Here is a 19261-nt window from a genome sequence, read left to right as displayed (position 1 = left end):
CATTTGTAGAATATTACGTAGTAATTACTTCCATTTTTCCTACATCTATAAACTATCGATTATATTGTAAACAATTATTACAATGGTGATAATAAGGAAAATAAGAATGCAATAAGAGAATTATATATAGTATTATAAGGCAATTACAGAATAGGTAAGTAGATGTTATAGGCGGGTTCTAATTCACTTTTCACTTCACGGGAGAGCGGTACCGCCACTTCACGGGAGAGCGGTACCGCCGAGCGGTATTGCACGAGCATATATTACGTCATATTTTTAATGGAATTATTGCATCATGTTTTTGGGGGAGGGGGAGGGGGGGGAATACAGCCCATATCTTGAAAGGTGGAGGAGGGGGGGGGCAGTTTCCAGGTATTGCATTCGAGACCAGTTTCCAGGTATTACGAACGTGTCCGAACGTGTTTATGTTTTCACGTCTCTACATGCAAGACTGTTTATGTCAGTCATCGCCATCTAGCTATCGTAAAACACTCATTTGAACGGAGTTCAATGAACGTCTTGTTTAATTTCATAAATATATACAACGGTCCCCTCTGAAAGATTTATGTAAGGGGACCATACAGCCAGTCAATAATTTTTCTCAACATCGATTTGTCGAGGACCAACGGTTTTTCTCACGTGCGGAGATTTCGATGAACGTCTAATCTCGCGAGTTCGTCTTGTTTACTTTCGTACAACGGTCCCCTCTGAAAGATTTATGTAAGGGGACCATACAGCCAGTCAATAATTTTTCTCAACATCGATTTGTCAAACTTGAGGACCAACTGTTTTTCTCACGTGCGGAGATTTCGATGAACGTATAATCTCAGGAGTTCGATGAACGTCTTGTTTAATTTCGTAAATATACAACGGTCCCCTCTGAAAGATCTTCTTATCGATGTAGTGCAAGAGGACCGTGTCACTGTTTCTGTCTGCCATCGTCATACAGCCAGCTATCGTAAACATTCATTAAAAGTAGCATTTCAAATAATTTCATACATCTTTTTAATGTATAATCTCAGGAGTTCGATAAAGATCTTCTTATCGATGTAGTGTAAGAGGACCGTGTCACTGTTTCTGTCTGCCATCGTCATACAGGCAGCTATCGTATACATTCATTAAAAGTAGCATTTCAAATAATTTCATACATCTTTTTATCGTAGTTGGTTGGGGATGGTAAGAATGAATGAACAGGACGCGATGGAACGCGAAGTCTTCGCAAACGTTCCATTAATGATTAACTGCTGGAGCTTCGAAATGAAATACGGAATCAAAACTGTATGAATACTGAAAAAAATGTAAACTGAGTTTCTCTTGAGATATATTTCTGTCAATTCTTCATCTCCGCTCTCTGTCTCTATCTCCCTGGTTATTACAATTTATGGATAGACCGTATGGTGATTATTAACTTCATCAATCGATTGAATCAGTCTTCGATTTTTCGATGATTTCTTCTTTTAATCATACACATTAATTAATCTTGACTAAAATTTTAATCGATTAATGCCCAACTCTGGAGTATTTGGCCGAAAATCTAGAAAGAAGTCAATTTCTAAATTTTTCCGTTTGTCATGGAATTTTTTCTATCCAACGTAGCTAAAGGTCGCTTGTAGTATACTTCATTGAAAGCCAAGAGATTTTACGCCACGCTTTCTGAAACAGCATCCGTTCATTGGCAATTTTCAAGGGTTTTGAGGAAAATTGTGTAAATTCTTGTATTACAGAAGTTTTTCAGTTAGGTGTACAGAGCACTTTCGCACAGATTTCATTTTGTTATAATTTAAATTAGTATAGTTATTAATATTTGTGAACATAATCAATCATGCTGTAAATTTTTTACGATTATAAAGTTTATCGACGATTTTGTTATCGAGCGGAGATTTCGGCGAACGTCTTATCTCACGAGTTCGATGAACGTCTTGTTTAATTTCGTAAATATACAACGGTCCCCTCTGAAAGATCTTCTTATCGATGTAATGCAAGATGTAAGAGGACCGTGTCGCTGTTTCTGTCTGCCATCGCCATACAGTCAGCTATCGTAAACGCTCATTAAGAGTAGCGTTTCAAATCATTTCTTCCATCTTTTTATTGTAGTTGGTGGGGATGGTAAGAATGAATGAACAGAACGCGATGGAACGCGAAGTCTTCGTGAACGTTCCATCGTTGCAAGCGTTTGTCGTGTTGAGATTCAAAGATCAACCATTTTTCCATACGTGACGGTTTTCGCGTACTGCCCGTTGGACTTGTTGCGTGTGTGTGGAATATTATATGGAGATATTTTTTACATTAGTGGGTAGGGGTATCCATTATAAATTGCTCGTAACAGTCGTCGTATGAAATTATACCATAAGAAAAAACGTCGACAATCAGGATCGCTATACGAAGTTACATCGCGTGTGTGTTTTTATCATCCGACCAGCCAACTTCGCGCATCCCCCTTTCTTCAACGGTAAGTACAATAAAAAAAATTAATAAACGATGTAAAATCTAGTGGAAAAAATTGTGGAAAAAAAATTTATATGCAAAGAGTTAGCCATGTGATCGATGTTTGTCATGACGGCTCGTTCGAACTCTTCGAATTTCGCTTGGGGAAGAACGTTGTTTATCCGACGCTGACAAAAGTCTGCATGGTATGTCAGTAATTTCATACACGGGATTCCATTTAAAGATTTCGGCTATGAAAAATATCAACAGCACGATATATTCGAAGTAATTCAAAATTTTGTGCGCGATTATGCGAATCCTGTCGTAGCGTACAAAGGTGGATGTTTCGAGAGAGAGACATCCTTCGAAAAATGAAAATAAACTCGATAAATTTGGAAGATTTCAACTCTCCGAAATACGATGTACTAGTTCACGATCCCGTGTATGAAATTGCTGATGACGAACCGTGTCGACTTCACTGTTGGCAACCGACAAAAAACATCACATACCATTGCAGTATGCGCGAAGTACAAACATTTCGAGCAGGGGTTAACAATTATAAAAACACGTAAAGTATCAGTTATAAAGACGCGACTTCGAATTTTTTCCACGTCAAAACCACAAACACCTCTTTTTACGTTTTTTTTATTTTTTTCACACAGTGTTTCACAATGATTGCGAAATTGGAGATTGATTCTGGGCGAAGCGCGGTATGGACGTCTGAGGATTCGTCAAAGAATCGTCGCTCGAAGGTAAATAAATTTTCAAAGAAAAATATCCCAAAGTATATAACATGATATATAACTGTCTATCTGTCTGTTCGCAGGAAACAAAAATAATGAAGACAAATGACAAGAAATTCGCTGCAATAATTATATTTTAATTATTTTTTAATACTTGTATATTTGTATAATTAAAGAGTAGATAAGAGTAACTTTTCACTAATGTAAAAAATATTTCGCTGTATAGGGAGGGGGCGATATTATTACTGTAATTGTTTTCTTTTTAATAAATACGAGTTAATTGTATGAGTAGGAGGACGAGGCGGAGGAGGAGGATTGGTTTTAAATAAAAAATAAGATCTTTCTTATAATTTTTTTATTTGATAAATTATGAAACAGCTAACGAATGAACAGTGCGAGGCACTTATCAACGCAGCGCATTGCAACATTTGTGAAAAACCATGTGAGGAAAAGGATATACGGGTGCGCGATCATTGTCATCTAACAGGACGATATAGAGGCCCCACGCATCAAGATTGCAATTTAAATTACAAAAATTCGTTTTGCATTCCCATAGTTTTCCACAATTTATCCGGGTACGATTCACATTTCATTATCGAAGAAATAGCTAATGCGTTTGAAGATAGTGTCAACGTATTACCAATAACTAAAGAAAAGTATATTTCATTTACAAAAATGTTGAAGATCAGCAATCAGATTCGCGTAATTGTATTAAATTACGATTCATCGATTCGTACAAAAATGTTTGAACACAAGTCTCGACAAATTAGCATCTTTCCTCGACACAAACAAATTGACAATTTTACGCGTTCCGAATTTCAAAATCTTTCCATAGAAAATTTCATGTTGTTGACGCGAAAGGGTGTCTCTTTCCATACGAATATCTCGATTGCGTAGATAAATTAGACGATCTTTGTTTGCGAGTCATTTTACAGTTCGTTGACAGGCGAAACCGTATCCGAACGTGATTATTAGACTGCGGATCTTTATGAAAAATAAAAATTGTCTTCATAAATTGCACAACATAGGAGCCAAATAGAAATATAATTTTTTCTCTAATGATATTAATTAGCTGAAACGAGTACATTGATATTTTTAAATCCTGTTAACCTGTCCACTGCTTTAAATTGCACATACTCATTTTTGCCATAAATGTATAAAATCCGCAGTCTAGTGATTATGTGCATGCCGAGAATGTGTGGAAGCGTTTCAACACAAAAACTTTGGGTGAATACAGGGATCTGTATTTGAAAGCTGATGTTTTGTTACTGGCTGTTGTTTTTGAAAATTTTCATAAAAACTTGCATTAAGAGCTACAGTTTAGATCCACCATATTATTACACTTTACCAGGTTTCACGTGGGATGCTATGCTAAAACATATAAAATTAGGTTTGAATTATTAACACAGTGGGCCGGATCGAGAAATTTAGTGACATTTCACGAAAGAGTCGACTCTCTCTCTCTCTCTCTCTCTCTCTCTCTCTCTCTCTCTTTCTTTCTCATATCGATTTCTAATAAATTTATATTGCCTCCTAAATGTCCATCAACATCGAAGCTGAAAAAATTAATGTTCGTTCACAAAAACTGTAGTTAACATAAATTCACAAAGATAGACATTTTGGGATGCAGTATTTTTCAGCCAAAAAATTGCTTCTTTTCATCGAGGTGTCCTGATTACCCTATTTAATATTTATTCTGGGTCTTTTGTGTAAATGAAAAACAGTCCTTTGCGGTAACAATTAACGCCGTTAGTTGAGGATGGTTGCTCGCAATGTATTAAAAATTAATATTTAATGAAATGAATAAAATCTATATACTTTCTTAGAATTTGCAAGGTGTATTTTTTCATTAGACCTTCCTCTACATATCCCCACAAAAAAATCATATCCGAACCGATCCGATCTTGGAAATTATGATTGTTTAAAGTTATCGGGGACGTCTCACCTGACGCATAGCAACTCACATACATTAAATACCATCCAAATATGAATATTTTTGCAATTGCATTAAAAGTTCGTACCTACCTAAAACAAGTATGTAATTTTTAACAATAATATAGTTAATCTATTAATTTTATTGTTAAAAACATAACGAACGGTAATAATATAACTGGACTAAGAGTTTCATAGTTTTCCTTAGTGAGTATCACTGTTTTTGGGTAAGTATATCTGTCAATTTATCTATGCAGATAAAGCAGTATGTTAATTAGATTACATTTTATATCTGACAATATTTGTAGAATATAATAATTTTAATCTCAGTTTTTATGCATGCAGATATCCAGAAGCTGCAGATTTAATAATTAATTAAACTAAACAAATGGACCAAAAGTTTACCTGTGAACATCAATTTAGAAACGTTTTGCTAAGATTAATTGGCTTATCTTTTATATTTGTTATATTTTTGTTCATATTTTCATCTTTTATAAACACATTACACATACATGAAATAATACGAAATAACAAAGGTTGTAATATATAGAATGAACATGGTCTTAAAACAATTAAATTGAAAAAATTATTTATAATTATTATAAAAAATATCTTTTGACACGCTTGTGAGGCGTTTTTACCTCCTCGAATTTATATTTTACGTATTCTATAAAACATTACATGTATGAAATGTAAATATAAAATACATGTTTAGTAAGAGTAAAAAATAGTTTGGGAGATTATACTTAAACAATTTTATTTTAATACAAAAAATCAATGAAAATTAATTAACAATTATTGTTTAACAAAATAGAAAAAATTTTATTTGTTAACAGTTAAGATTGACTATTTTTTAAATGAATTTTAGTGCAAATTTCATCCCGATATCTCTTATGGTTCTAGAGTTATAACAAAATGTCACTAAATTTCTCGATCCAGCCCACTGTGAGTCACCATGACTCCGCGAATACATAGGATTAAATACCCTGTTTAGAACAAATGCCACTAACGTTCTTGAAAAGAAATTTTGTACAAATTGATGAACAACGCGGTATTCGGTAAAACTATGGAAAAATGTTCGGAATCATGTAGACGTAAACCTCGTGACACGTTGGGGATGGGCTACATGGTGCAGAGGCAATGATCGCGAAACCAAATTTTCCATAAACGCTATGCATTTTCCGAAAACTTTTTTTCAAGAAACCAATCTATGCGGATATGTGCATATTAGATATATCCAAAACCTGCTTGTACGGATTTGATCATGAGTACATGGTTCCTCGATATGGTAAAACCTGTAAGGTAATGTACACAGACACCGACAGCATAATTTATCATATTATGTGTGAGGTCATTTATGAAACCATGAGACGCGATATTAACTGTTTCGACACAAGTGATTATCGATAGAGAATAGGTATAATTTCCTACTTGTAAATAAAAAGGTTCCCGGCTTGATGAAAGACGAGAACAATGGGATGATAATGATGAAATTTGTCGGACTGAGAGCAAAAATGTACACATTGCGTGTAGATGGAAAATCTGATACAAAAAAAAAGCAAAAGGTGTAAAGTCTAACGTTGTAAGGACAACAATATCGTTTGATGATTACATGGGATGTTTGCAAGATGAAATTGTTATGAGTCGTACACAGACATCCATACGATCGAAATTGCACAAAGTGTTCGACGATCGGCTGGAGAACTTCGGAATAAGCTTCCAGGACAATATTAAGAAATTACGTGTAAAAGAAACGCGTCGACCAATCTTGAGAGAGAGATCCATGTATATGATGTTCAACCGTCATATTGCATACTGTACATGCGCTATAGCTGTACCTGTACATGCACTATACCTGTACATGCGCTATACCTGTACCTGTACCTGTCTGTAGCTGTTCCCGTACCTGTCTGTAGCTGTTCCTGTACCTGTTCATACCTGTCTGTAGCTGTTCCTGTACCTGTTCATACCTGTCTGTAGCTGTTCCTGTACCTGTCCATACCTGTCTGTAGCTGTTCATGTACCTGTCTATACCTGTCTGTAGCTGTTCCTGTACCTGTCCATACCTGTCTGTAGCTGTTCATGTACCTGTCTATACCTGTCTGTAGCTGTTCCTGTACCTGTCCATACCTGTCTGTAGCTGTTCATGTACCTGTCTATACCTGTCTGTAGCTGTTCCTGTACCTGTCCATACCTGTCTGTAGCTGTTCCTGTACCTGTCCATACCTGTCTGTAGCTGTTCATGCACCTGTCCATACCTGTCTGTAACTGTTCCTGAACCTGTCTGTACCTGTCTATAGCTGTCTGTAACTGTACCTGTATCTGTTCCTGTACCCGTCTGTACCTGTCTGTACTTGTCTGCAGCTGTACCCGTACCTGTTCCTGTACCTGTCTGTACCTGTCTATAGCTGTCTATAGCTGTACCTGTACCTGTACCTGTATTATCGATATAAAGTAGCATCCATCGAGTCATATCAAGTTACCATAAAATCATCAACCTTGAGTCGGTTCCCCTTATCTTTATCTTTTCAAATGCATGTAGGATCGTGTCCGAACGGAAACACGTTCGAACTTCGCTCAACACGTGTGGTCCACAACCGCTTGTGGTGACGTCACTTCCCGCGAGGTGATGTGGAAGTTACATCCTCGTACCCCCCCCCCCTTTTGGTTTCTTTTTTTATTTTTAGGGGGGTTCGAACGTGTTTCCGTTCGGACACGATCCTACATGCATTTGAAAAGATAAAGATAAGGGGAACCGACTCAAGGTTGATGATTTTATGGTAACTTGATATGACTCGATGGATGCTACTTTATATCGATAATACAGGTACAGGTACAGGTACAGCTATAGACAGCTATAGACAGGTACAGACAGGTACAGGAACAGGTACGGGTACAGCTGCAGACAAGTACAGACAGGTACAGACGGGTACAGGAACAGATACAGGTACAGTTACAGACAGCTATAGACAGGTACAGACAGGTTCAGGAACAGCTACAGACAGGTATGGACAGGTGCATGAACAGCTACAGACAGGTATGGACAGGTACAGGAACAGCTACAGACAGGTATGGACAGGTACAGGAACAGCTACAGACAGGTATGGACAGGTGCATGAACAGCTACAGACAGGTATGGACAGGTACAGGAACAGCTACAGACAGGTATGGACAGGTACAGGAACAGCTACAGACAGGTATAGACAGGTACATGAACAGCTACAGACAGGTATGGACAGGTACAGGAACAGCTACAGACAGGTATAGACAGGTACATGAACAGCTACAGACAGGTATGGACAGGTACAGGAACAGCTACAGACAGGTATAGACAAGTACATGAACAGCTACAGACAGGTATGGACAGGTACAGGAACAGCTACAGACAGGTATGAACAGGTACAGGAACAGCTACAGACAGGTATGAACAGGTACAGGAACAGCTACAGACAGGTACGGGAACAGCTACAGACAGGTACAGGTACAGGTATAGCGCATGTACAGGTATAGTGCATGTACAGGTACAGCTATAGCGCATGTACAGTATGCAATATGACGGTTGAACATCATATACATGGATCTCTCTCTCAAGATTGGTCGACGCGTTTCTTTTACACGTAATTTCTTAATATTGTCCTGGAAGCTTATTCCGAAGTTCTCCAGCCGATCGTCGAACACTTTGTGCAATTTCGATCGTATGGATGTCTGTGTACGACTCATAACAATTTCATCTTGCAAACATCCCATGTAATCATCAAACGATATTGTTGTCCTTACAACGTTAGACTTTACACCTTTTGCTTTTTTTTTGTATCAGATTTTCCATCTACACGCAATGTGTACATTTTTGCTCTCAGTCCGACAAATTTCATCATTATCATCCCATTGTTCTCGTCTTTCATCAAGCCGGGAACCTTTTTATTTACAAGTAGGAAATTATACCTATTCTCTATCGATAATCACTTGTGTCGAAACAGTTAATATCGCGTCTCATGGTTTCATAAATGACCTCACACATAATATGATAAATTATGCTGTCGGTGTCTGTGTACATTACCTTACAGGTTTTACCATATCGAGGAACCATGTACTCATGATCAAATCCGTACAAGCAGGTTTTGGATATATCTAATATGCACATATCCGCATAGATTGGTTTCTTGAAAAAAAGTTTTCGGAAAATGCATAGCGTTTATGGAAAATTTGGTTTCGCGATCATTGCCTCTGCACCATGTAGCCCATCCCCAACGTGTCACGAGGTTTACGTCTACATGATTCCGAACATTTTTCCATAGTTTTACCGAATACCGCGTTGTTCATCAATTTGTACAAAATTTCTTTTCAAGAACGTTAGTGGCATTTGTTCTAAACAGGGTATTTAATCCTATGTATTCGCGGAGTCATGGTGACTCACAGTGGGCTGGATCGAGAAATTTAGTGACATTTTGTTATAACTCTAGAACCATAAGAGATATCGGGATGAAATTTGCACTAAAATTCATTTAAAAAATAGTCAATCTTAACTGTTAACAAATAAAATTTTTTCTATTTTGTTAAACAATAATTGTTAATTAATTTTCATTGATTTTTTGTATTAAAATAAAATTGTTTAAGTATAATCTCCCAAACTATTTTTTACTCTTACTAAACATGTATTTTATATTTACATTTCATACATGTAATGTTTTATAGAATACGTAAAATATAAATTCGAGGAGGTAAAAACGCCTCACAAGCGTGTCAAAAGATATTTTTTATAATAATTATAAATAATTTTTTCAATTTAATTGTTTTAAGACCATGTTCATTCTATATATTACAACCTTTGTTATTTCGTATTATTTCATGTATGTGTAATGTGTTTATAAAAGATGAAAATATGAACAAAAATATAACAAATATAAAAGATAAGCCAATTAATCTTAGCAAAACGTTTCTAAATTGATGTTCACAGGTAAACTTTTGGTCCATTTGTTTAGTTTAATTAATTATTAAATCTGCAGCTTCTGGATATCTGCATGCATAAAAACTGAGATTAAAATTATTATATTCTACAAATATTGTCAGATATAAAATGTAATCTAATTAACATACTGCTTTATCTGCATAGATAAATTGACAGATATACTTACCCAAAAACAGTGATACTCACTAAGGAAAACTATGAAACTCTTAGTCCAGTTATATTATTACCGTTCGTTATGTTTTTAACAATAAAATTAATAGATTAACTATATTATTGTTAAAAATTACATACTTGTTTTAGGTAGGTACGAACTTTTAATGCAATTGCAAAAATATTCATATTTGGATGGTATTTAATGTATGTGAGTTGCTATGCGTCAGGTGAGACGTCCCCGATAACTTTAAACAATCATAATTTCCAAGATCGGATCGGTTCGGATATGATTTTTTTGTGGGGATATGTAGAGGAAGGTCTAATGAAAAAATACACCTTGCAAATTCTAAGAAAGTATATAGATTTTATTCATTTCATTAAATATTAATTTTTAATACATTGCGAGCAACCATCCTCAACTAACGGCGTTAATTGTTACCGCAAAGGACTGTTTTTCATTTACACAAAAGACCCAGAATAAATATTAAATAGGGTAATCAGGACACCTCGATGAAAAGAAGCAATTTTTTGGCTGAAAAATACTGCATCCCAAAATGTCTATCTTTGTGAATTTATGTTAACTACAGTTTTTGTGAACGAACATTAATTTTTTCAGCTTCGATGTTGATGGACATTTAGGAGGCAATATAAATTTATTAGAAATCGATATGAGAAAGAAAGAGAGAGAGAGAGAGAGAGAGAGAGAGAGAGAGAGAGAGAGAGAGTCGACTCTTTCGTGAAATGTCACTAAATTTCTCGATCCGGCCCACTGTGTTAATAATTCAAACCTAATTTTATATGTTTTAGCATAGCATCCCACGTGAAACCTGGTAAAGTGTAATAATATGGTGGATCTAAACTGTAGCTCTTAATGCAAGTTTTTATGAAAATTTTCAAAAACATCAGCCAGTAACAAAACATCAGCTTTCAAATACAGATCCCTGTATTCACCCAAAGTTTTTGTGTTGAAACGCTTCCACACATTCTCGGCATGCACATAATCACTAGACTGCGGATTTTATACATTTATGGCAAAAATGAGTATGTGCAATTTAAAGCAGTGGACAGGTTAACAGGATTTAAAAATATCAATGTACTCGTTTCAGCTAATTAATATCATTAGAGAAAAAATTATATTTCTATTTGGCTCCTATGTTGTGCAATTTATGAAGACAATTTTTATTTTTCATAAAGATCCGCAGTCTAATAATCACGTTCGGATACGGTTTCGCCTGTCAACGAACTGTAAAATGACTCGCAAACAAAGATCGTCTAATTTATCTACGCAATCGAGATATTCGTATGGAAAGAGACACCCTTTCGCGTCAACAACATGAAATTTTCTATGGAAAGATTTTGAAATTCGGAACGCGTAAAATTGTCAATTTGTTTGTGTCGAGGAAAGATGCTAATTTGTCGAGACTTGTGTTCAAACATTTTTGTACGAATCGATGAATCGTAATTTAATACAATTACGCGAATCTGATTGCTGATCTTCAACATTTTTGTAAATGAAATATACTTTTCTTTAGTTATTGGTAATACGTTGACACTATCTTCAAACGCATTAGCTATTTCTTCGATAATGAAATGTGAATCGTACCCGGATAAATTGTGGAAAACTATGGGAATGCAAAACGAATTTTTGTAATTTAAATTGCAATCTTGATGCGTGGGGCCTCTATATCGTCCTGTTAGATGACAATGATCGCGCACCCGTATATCCTTTTCCTCACATGGTTTTTCACAAATGTTACAATGCGCTGCGTTGATAAGTGCCTCGCACTGTTCATTCGTTAGCTGTTTCATAATTTATCAAATAAAAAAATTATAAGAAAGATCTTATTTTTTATTTAAAACCAATCCTCCTCCTCCGCCTCGTCCTCCTACTCATACAATTAACTCGTATTTATTAAAAAGAAAACAATTACAGTAATAATATCGCCCCCTCCCTATACAGCGAAATATTTTTTACATTAGTGAAAAGTTACTCTTATCTACTCTTTAATTATACAAATATACAAGTATTAAAAAATAATTAAAATATAATTATTGCAGCGAATTTCTTGTCATTTGTCTTCATTATTTTTGTTTCCTGCGAACAGACAGATAGACAGTTATATATCATGTTATATACTTTGGGATATTTTTCTTTGAAAATTTATTTACCTTCGAGCGACGATTCTTTGACGAATCCTCAGACGTCCATACCGCGCTTCGCCCAGAATCAATCTCCGATTTCGCAATCATTGTGAAACACTGTGTGAAAAAAATAAAAAAAACGTAAAAAGAGGTGTTTGTGGTTTTGACGTGGAAAAAATTCGAAGTCGCGTCTTTATAACTGATACTTTACGTGTTTTTATAATTGTTAACCCCTGCTCGAAATGTTTGTACTTCGCGCAGACTGCAATGGTATGTGATGTTTTTTGTCGGTTGCCAACAGTGAAGTCGACACGGTTCGTCATCAGCAATTTCATACACGGGATCGTGAACTAGTACATCGTATTTCGGAGAGTTGAAATCTTCCAAATTTATCGAGTTTATTTTCATTTTTCGAAGGATGCCTCTCTCTCGAAACATCCACCTTTGTACGCTACGACAGGATTCGCATAATCGCGCACAAAATTTTGAATTACTTCGAATATATCGTGCTGTTGATATTTTTCATAGCCGAAATCTTTAAATGGAATCCCGTGTATGAAATTACTGACATACCATGCAGACTTTTGTCAGCGTCGGATAAACAACGTTCTTCCCCAAGCGAAATTCGAAGAGTTCGAACGAGCCGTCATGACAAACATCGATCACATGGCTAACTCTTTGCATATAAATTTTTTTTCCACAATTTTTTCCACTAGATTTTACATCGTTTATTAATTTTTTTTATTGTACTTACCGTTGAAGAAAGGGGGATGCGCGAAGTTGGCTGGTCGGATGATAAAAACACACACGCGATGTAACTTCGTATAGCGATCCTGATTGTCGACGTTTTTTCTTATGGTATAATTTCATACGACGACTGTTACGAGCAATTTATAATGGATACCCCTACCCACTAATGTAAAAAATATCTCCATATAATATTCCACACACACGCAACAAGTCCAACGGGCAGTACGCGAAAACCGTCACGTATGGAAAAATGGTTGATCTTTGAATCTCAACACGACAAACGCTTGCAACGATGGAACGTTCACGAAGACTTCGCGTTCCATCGCGTTCTGTTCATTCATTCTTACCATCCCCACCAACTACAATAAAAAGATGGAAGAAATGATTTGAAACGCTACTCTTAATGAGCGTTTACGATAGCTGACTGTATGGCGATGGCAGACAGAAACAGCGACACGGTCCTCTTACATCTTGCATTACATCGATAAGAAGATCTTTCAGAGGGGACCGTTGTATATTTACGAAATTAAACAAGACGTTCATCGAACTCGTGAGATAAGACGTTCGCCGAAATCTCCGCTCGATAACAAAATCGTCGATAAACTTTATAATCGTAAAAAATTTACAGCATGATTGATTATGTTCACAAATATTAATAACTATACTAATTTAAATTATAACAAAATGAAATCTGTGCGAAAGTGCTCTGTACACCTAACTGAAAAACTTCTGTAATACAAGAATTTACACAATTTTCCTCAAAACCCTTGAAAATTGCCAATGAACGGATGCTGTTTCAGAAAGCGTGGCGTAAAATCTCTTGGCTTTCAATGAAGTATACTACAAGCGACCTTTAGCTACGTTGGATAGAAAAAATTCCATGACAAACGGAAAAATTTAGAAATTGACTTCTTTCTAGATTTTCGGCCAAATACCCCAGAGTTGGGCATTAATCGATTAAAATTTTAGTCAAGATTAATTAATGTGTATGATTAAAAGAAGAAATCATCGAAAAATCGAAGACTGATTCAATCGATTGATGAAGTTAATAATCACCATACGGTCTATCCATAAATTGTAATAACCAGGGAGATAGAGACAGAGAGCGGAGATGAAGAATTGACAGAAATATATCTCAAGAGGAACTCAGTTTACATTTTTTTCAGTATTCATACAGTTTTGATTCCGTATTTCATTTCGAAGCTCCAGCAGTTAATCATTAATGGAACGTTTGCGAAGACTTCGCGTTCCATCGCGTCCTGTTCATTCATTCTTACCATCCCCAACCAACTACGATAAAAAGATGTATGAAATTATTTGAAATGCTACTTTTAATGAATGTATACGATAGCTGCCTGTATGACGATGGCAGACAGAAACAGTGACACGGTCCTCTTACACTACATCGATAAGAAGATCTTTATCGAACTCCTGAGATTATACATTAAAAAGATGTATGAAATTATTTGAAATGCTACTTTTAATGAATGTTTACGATAGCTGGCTGTATGACGATGGCAGACAGAAACAGTGACACGGTCCTCTTGCACTACATCGATAAGAAGATCTTTCAGAGGGGACCGTTGTATATTTACGAAATTAAACAAGACGTTCATCGAACTCCTGAGATTATACGTTCATCGAAATCTCCGCACGTGAGAAAAACAGTTGGTCCTCAAGTTTGACAAATCGATGTTGAGAAAAATTATTGACTGGCTGTATGGTCCCCTTACATAAATCTTTCAGAGGGGACCGTTGTACGAAAGTAAACAAGACGAACTCGCGAGATTAGACGTTCATCGAAATCTCCGCACGTGAGAAAAACCGTTGGTCCTCGACAAATCGATGTTGAGAAAAATTATTGACTGGCTGTATGGTCCCCTTACATAAATCTTTCAGAGGGGACCGTTGTATATATTTATGAAATTAAACAAGACGTTCATTGAACTCCGTTCAAATGAGTGTTTTACGATAGCTAGATGGCGATGACTGACATAAACAGTCTTGCATGTAGAGACGTGAAAACATAAACACGTTCGGACACGTTCGTAATACCTGGAAACTGCCCCCCCCCTCCTCCACCTTTCAAGATATGGGCTGTATTCCCCCCCCCTCCCCCTCCCCCAAAAACATGATGCAATAATTCCATTAAAAATATGACGTAATATATGCTCGTGCAATACCGCTCGGCGGTACCGCTCTCCCGTGAAGTGGCGGTACCGCTCTCCCGTGAAGTGAAAAGTGAATTAGAACCCGCCTATAACATCTACTTAGGTAATGTCAGCATTCTACTATATCATTCTTCTTCAACTTGACGAATATCTCGTCGATTGTGGAACTTTCACCGCTGTGGTATATCAGATCACTGTAACTTTCCCGTTATCCCCGCGCCCACTCGCGCCCACTTACCGGTCCCGCGGAATAACACAGGGGCTGGCAGTCTTTAATAGTATCTCGTCGGTGGTACTCGCAAAATGCGAGCCGAGCTAAGCTCGACTCGATTGGTCGAGTCGAGTCGAGTACTCGCACGAAGCGAGCGGCTCGCACGATGCGAGTAGCTCGCATCGATGCAAGCTACCCGCATCGAAGCGAGCTACTCGCGCCGACGTCATCGGCTCGCATCGGTGCGAGTTACTTGCATCGATGCGAGTACTCGACCGGCTCGATCAATCCAGTCGAGCTTAGCTCAGTTCGCACCGATCCACAGTGCGCCGGAATGCCTGTTTCTTGGACAAAATTCAATAACTTTTGTTCTGTTTATGATAGAGACATGAAACAAAGTGGTTTTTTATTTATATTGAGAGCAATCACAATATGATATTATTATAAATATAGTATTTATTTAAACATTAAAAAACGATATTTATAAACAAAATTTTGTTTTATTGGTGGTTTTCAGTAGATATATGAATTCGCAGTTCAGTTCTTCCGAAACTGAAACTTCGTTTTAAATTAAATTTTTTTCATAAATAGCAACTGATCGGAATTGTGGAAGAAATACTAAAAGTTGCATTATACAACTTCTTCATGTGGACCTATATTGAAAATTTAACAAATACGCTTTGTAGATCTGTGTTAATTGAACAACAAACGTCTACTATTTGATCTTCCTAAAATTCGCGTACAGATTCGCTTGTAACTAATTTCCTACTGAATTTTTTAAATCTTTTTCTCAAAAACTGATTTATTTTGACATAGTATGAACACTGTTTTAAATCGATATGAAGCAGTGACTTTTTCGATTTTTGTCAATGGTTCGGCGCACTGTGGCGAGCGTGCGATTCGTACGAAACGAACGGCATGCATGAAAGAATTGATTCGAAATAAATTCAAGCGTAATCCGACATTGAAGTTCTCGCCGTGCCACGTTTAAATTATTATATTGTACAAACTTTAAAAAACGCAATACTCTTAAAAAAATAATTTTAAAAATATTTTATTTGTCTACAGGGTGTCCCAAATGTGGTGTACTTAATTGAAATGGGAGGTTCCTGAGACCATTCTAAGAGACATTTTCCTTTGCACCAATGTCAACTGCGGCTTTGTTTAGGAGTTATTAACGAAAAACACGGACCAATCAGAGCGCGCCCTAGACGCGCGATGGCACGTTCGGCCCGGCGCGCCGGGAGACGAGCGCGGTGTAACGCCGCGATGCCGTAACGAACAAGAGTTTCTCGAGATTATGTGAATCTTCCCCGATTTGGATGAGCTTTGGATATGTTGTCAAGATCATGATTCTGAACAACATTTCCCTTTACAGTTTTTGTCGGCCGGCTTTAGTTTACGCGATAAGTAACTTGTAATTGTAAATCGATCGATGTACTATCTGAACTATCTCCTCTCCGATTTCGATGAGCCTTGGATATGTTGTCAAGACCATGATTCTGAACAACATTACCCTTTACAGTTTTTGTCGGTCGGAAGAACTTTACTTGTCAATTCATATGGGTGGATCTCTTTACCCGACTTACGGCAACTTTACCCGAACGAGGGAAAAAGCAGAAACTGATTGTATTAAAACCTCACTTATTCAGCCGTAAATCCATTTGCTGCTTCGAAATGTGTGTCACTGGGTCACTCGGTGACGAACTGCACAGATGTCTTCAGGTATACGACAGTACCGAAAGCTAAGGGACGTACGGCCAGGTCGACGAACTGCACAGCCGGTGGTAAAAGGCCTAAGGGATGCGCGGTCAAGTCGACGATCCAGAATTTCACTTTCACTTTCGAATCGATAAATAATTCGTATGTTTATTTCACACAGATGCCTTGAAATTTTTCCACACTCACAATCACTGTTCACATTTGTCAACACATAGTTATGCACTAATAGTAATTGCCATATCCCTTGTACTGCTGCACAAATCACAACAATCAGGTAATGCAATCACTAGACTGCGGATTTCATGCATTTGCAGCAAACATGAGTAGGTGCATTTTAAGACAGTAGAGAGATTAAAATAATTTCAAAACACCATAGTATTATTTTCAACTTCTTAAAATGATCACAGTGAGAATCAAATATCTGTCTGGCTCCTGTCCCTTGTAATAGCGGCAGCCAACATTAATGTTGCATAAAGATCCGTAGTCTAGTGATTAGTTTAAATATTACTATCAAAAACACAGCTAATAGCAACCGTTAGCTTTGAATTGACAAGTCTTTGGAGATGTTCTCTCTATCGCGGCTCGAACGACACTGATTTTCCGCAAGATTTTTCTAAAGAATTTAGGAAGGGCATTTAGAGTGTCGAAATTCGGAATGTGCACGCTGTAGCACGAGAACGACGGGACGGTTATACGAAAAACAGAATGCGAGAAGGACCGCTGTAAGCTTTGTGGCAAACACATGTTTAGTTTTTCCTGCAGGTTGGTACGCAGAGTCGATGGGTAACTGTTCGAAAACGTCATCCGTCCTTTTACCCAGCAAGGGGTAAAAATGTCAGGTCAGCGTAGCATCCCTATTGTCCTATACCTTCCTTAAGAAACTTTCTAAAAGAAGGACAGACGACGTTTTCGAACGGTTACCCATCGACTCTGCGTACCAATCTACAGGAGAAACTAAACATGTGATTGCCAGCGGTCCTTCTCGTATCCTGTTTTTCGTCCAACCGTCCCGTCGTTCTCGTGCTACAGCGTGCATTTCGAATTTCGACACTCTAAATGCCCTCCCTAAATTCTTTAGAAAAATCTTGCGGAAAATCAGTGTCGTTCGAGCCGCGGTAGAGAGAACATCTCCAAAGACTTGTCAATTCAAAGCTAACGGTTGCTATTAGCTGTGTTTTTGATAGTAATATTTAAACTAATCACTAGACTACGGATCTTTATGCAACATTAATGTTGGCTGCCGCTATTACAAGGGACAGGAGCCAGACAGATATTTGATTCTCACTGTGATCATTTTAAGAAGTTGAAAATAATACTATGGTGTTTTGAAATTATTTTAATCTCTCTACTGTATTAAAATGCAACTACTCATGTTTGCTACAAATACATGAAATCCGCGGTCTAGTGATTGCATTACCTGATTGTTGTGATTTGTGCAGCAGTACAAGGGATATGGCAATTATTATTAGTGCATAACTATGTTTTGACAAATTTGAACAATGACTGTGAGTGTGGAGAAATTTCAAGACACACATTTCGAAGCAGCAAATGGATTTACGGCTGAATACGTGAGTTTTTAATACAATCAGTTTCTGTGCTTCTTCTCTTTTTTTACGATAATCTCGTAAACTAAAGCCAACCGCCAAATAGTCTAAAGAGAAATGTTATTCAGAATAATGGTCTTGACCACATATCCAAAGCTCATTGAAATCGGATAGGAGCTAGTAGTACATCGATCCCATGGATTTACAAGTAAAGTTTCTCGCGATAATCTCGTAAACTAAAGCCGATCGCCAAAAAGTCTAAACAGAAATGTTGTTCAGAATAATGATCTTGACCACATATCCAAAGCTCATTGAAATCGGAGAGCATTCACATAATCGAGAAACTCTTGTTCGTTGCGATGTCACGGCGTACCACCGACACTCGCTTGTCGGTGCGGTGTGGCGCGGCCGCCCAGGGCGCGCTCTGATTGGTCCGTGTTTTTCGTTAATAACTCCTAAACAAAGCCGCAGTTGACATTGGTGCAAAGGAAAATGTCTCTTAG

At 37.1% G+C, this 19261-nt stretch overlaps 2 long non-coding RNA genes across 2 annotated transcripts; one reads left to right on the top strand and one right to left on the bottom strand.

The window, feature by feature from the left end:
• Nucleotides 1-373: 373 nt before the first annotated feature.
• Nucleotides 374-5651, top strand: LOC143220046 (uncharacterized). The gene is made up of 3 exons (XR_013011554.1): nt 374-2449; nt 3087-3176; nt 3251-5651. It is a non-coding gene; the product is annotated as an uncharacterized LOC143220046 (long non-coding RNA).
• A 5249-nt stretch (nt 5652-10900) lies between these two features.
• On the bottom strand, nt 10901-15163 carry LOC143220047 (uncharacterized). Its single transcript, XR_013011555.1, has 3 exons — nt 13115-15163; nt 12388-12477; nt 10901-12313 (listed from the first exon to the last, which is right to left on the bottom strand). It is a non-coding gene; the product is annotated as an uncharacterized LOC143220047 (long non-coding RNA).
• Nucleotides 15164-19261: the final 4098 nt, after the last annotated feature.

This window comes from Lasioglossum baleicum, unplaced genomic scaffold (genome assembly GCF_051020765.1).
Source record: "Lasioglossum baleicum unplaced genomic scaffold, iyLasBale1 scaffold0142, whole genome shotgun sequence".
NCBI lineage: Eukaryota > Metazoa > Arthropoda > Insecta > Hymenoptera > Halictidae > Lasioglossum > Lasioglossum baleicum.
Note: the sequence above shows the minus strand (reverse complement) of the source record. Positions and strands in the feature narration are given on the sequence as shown.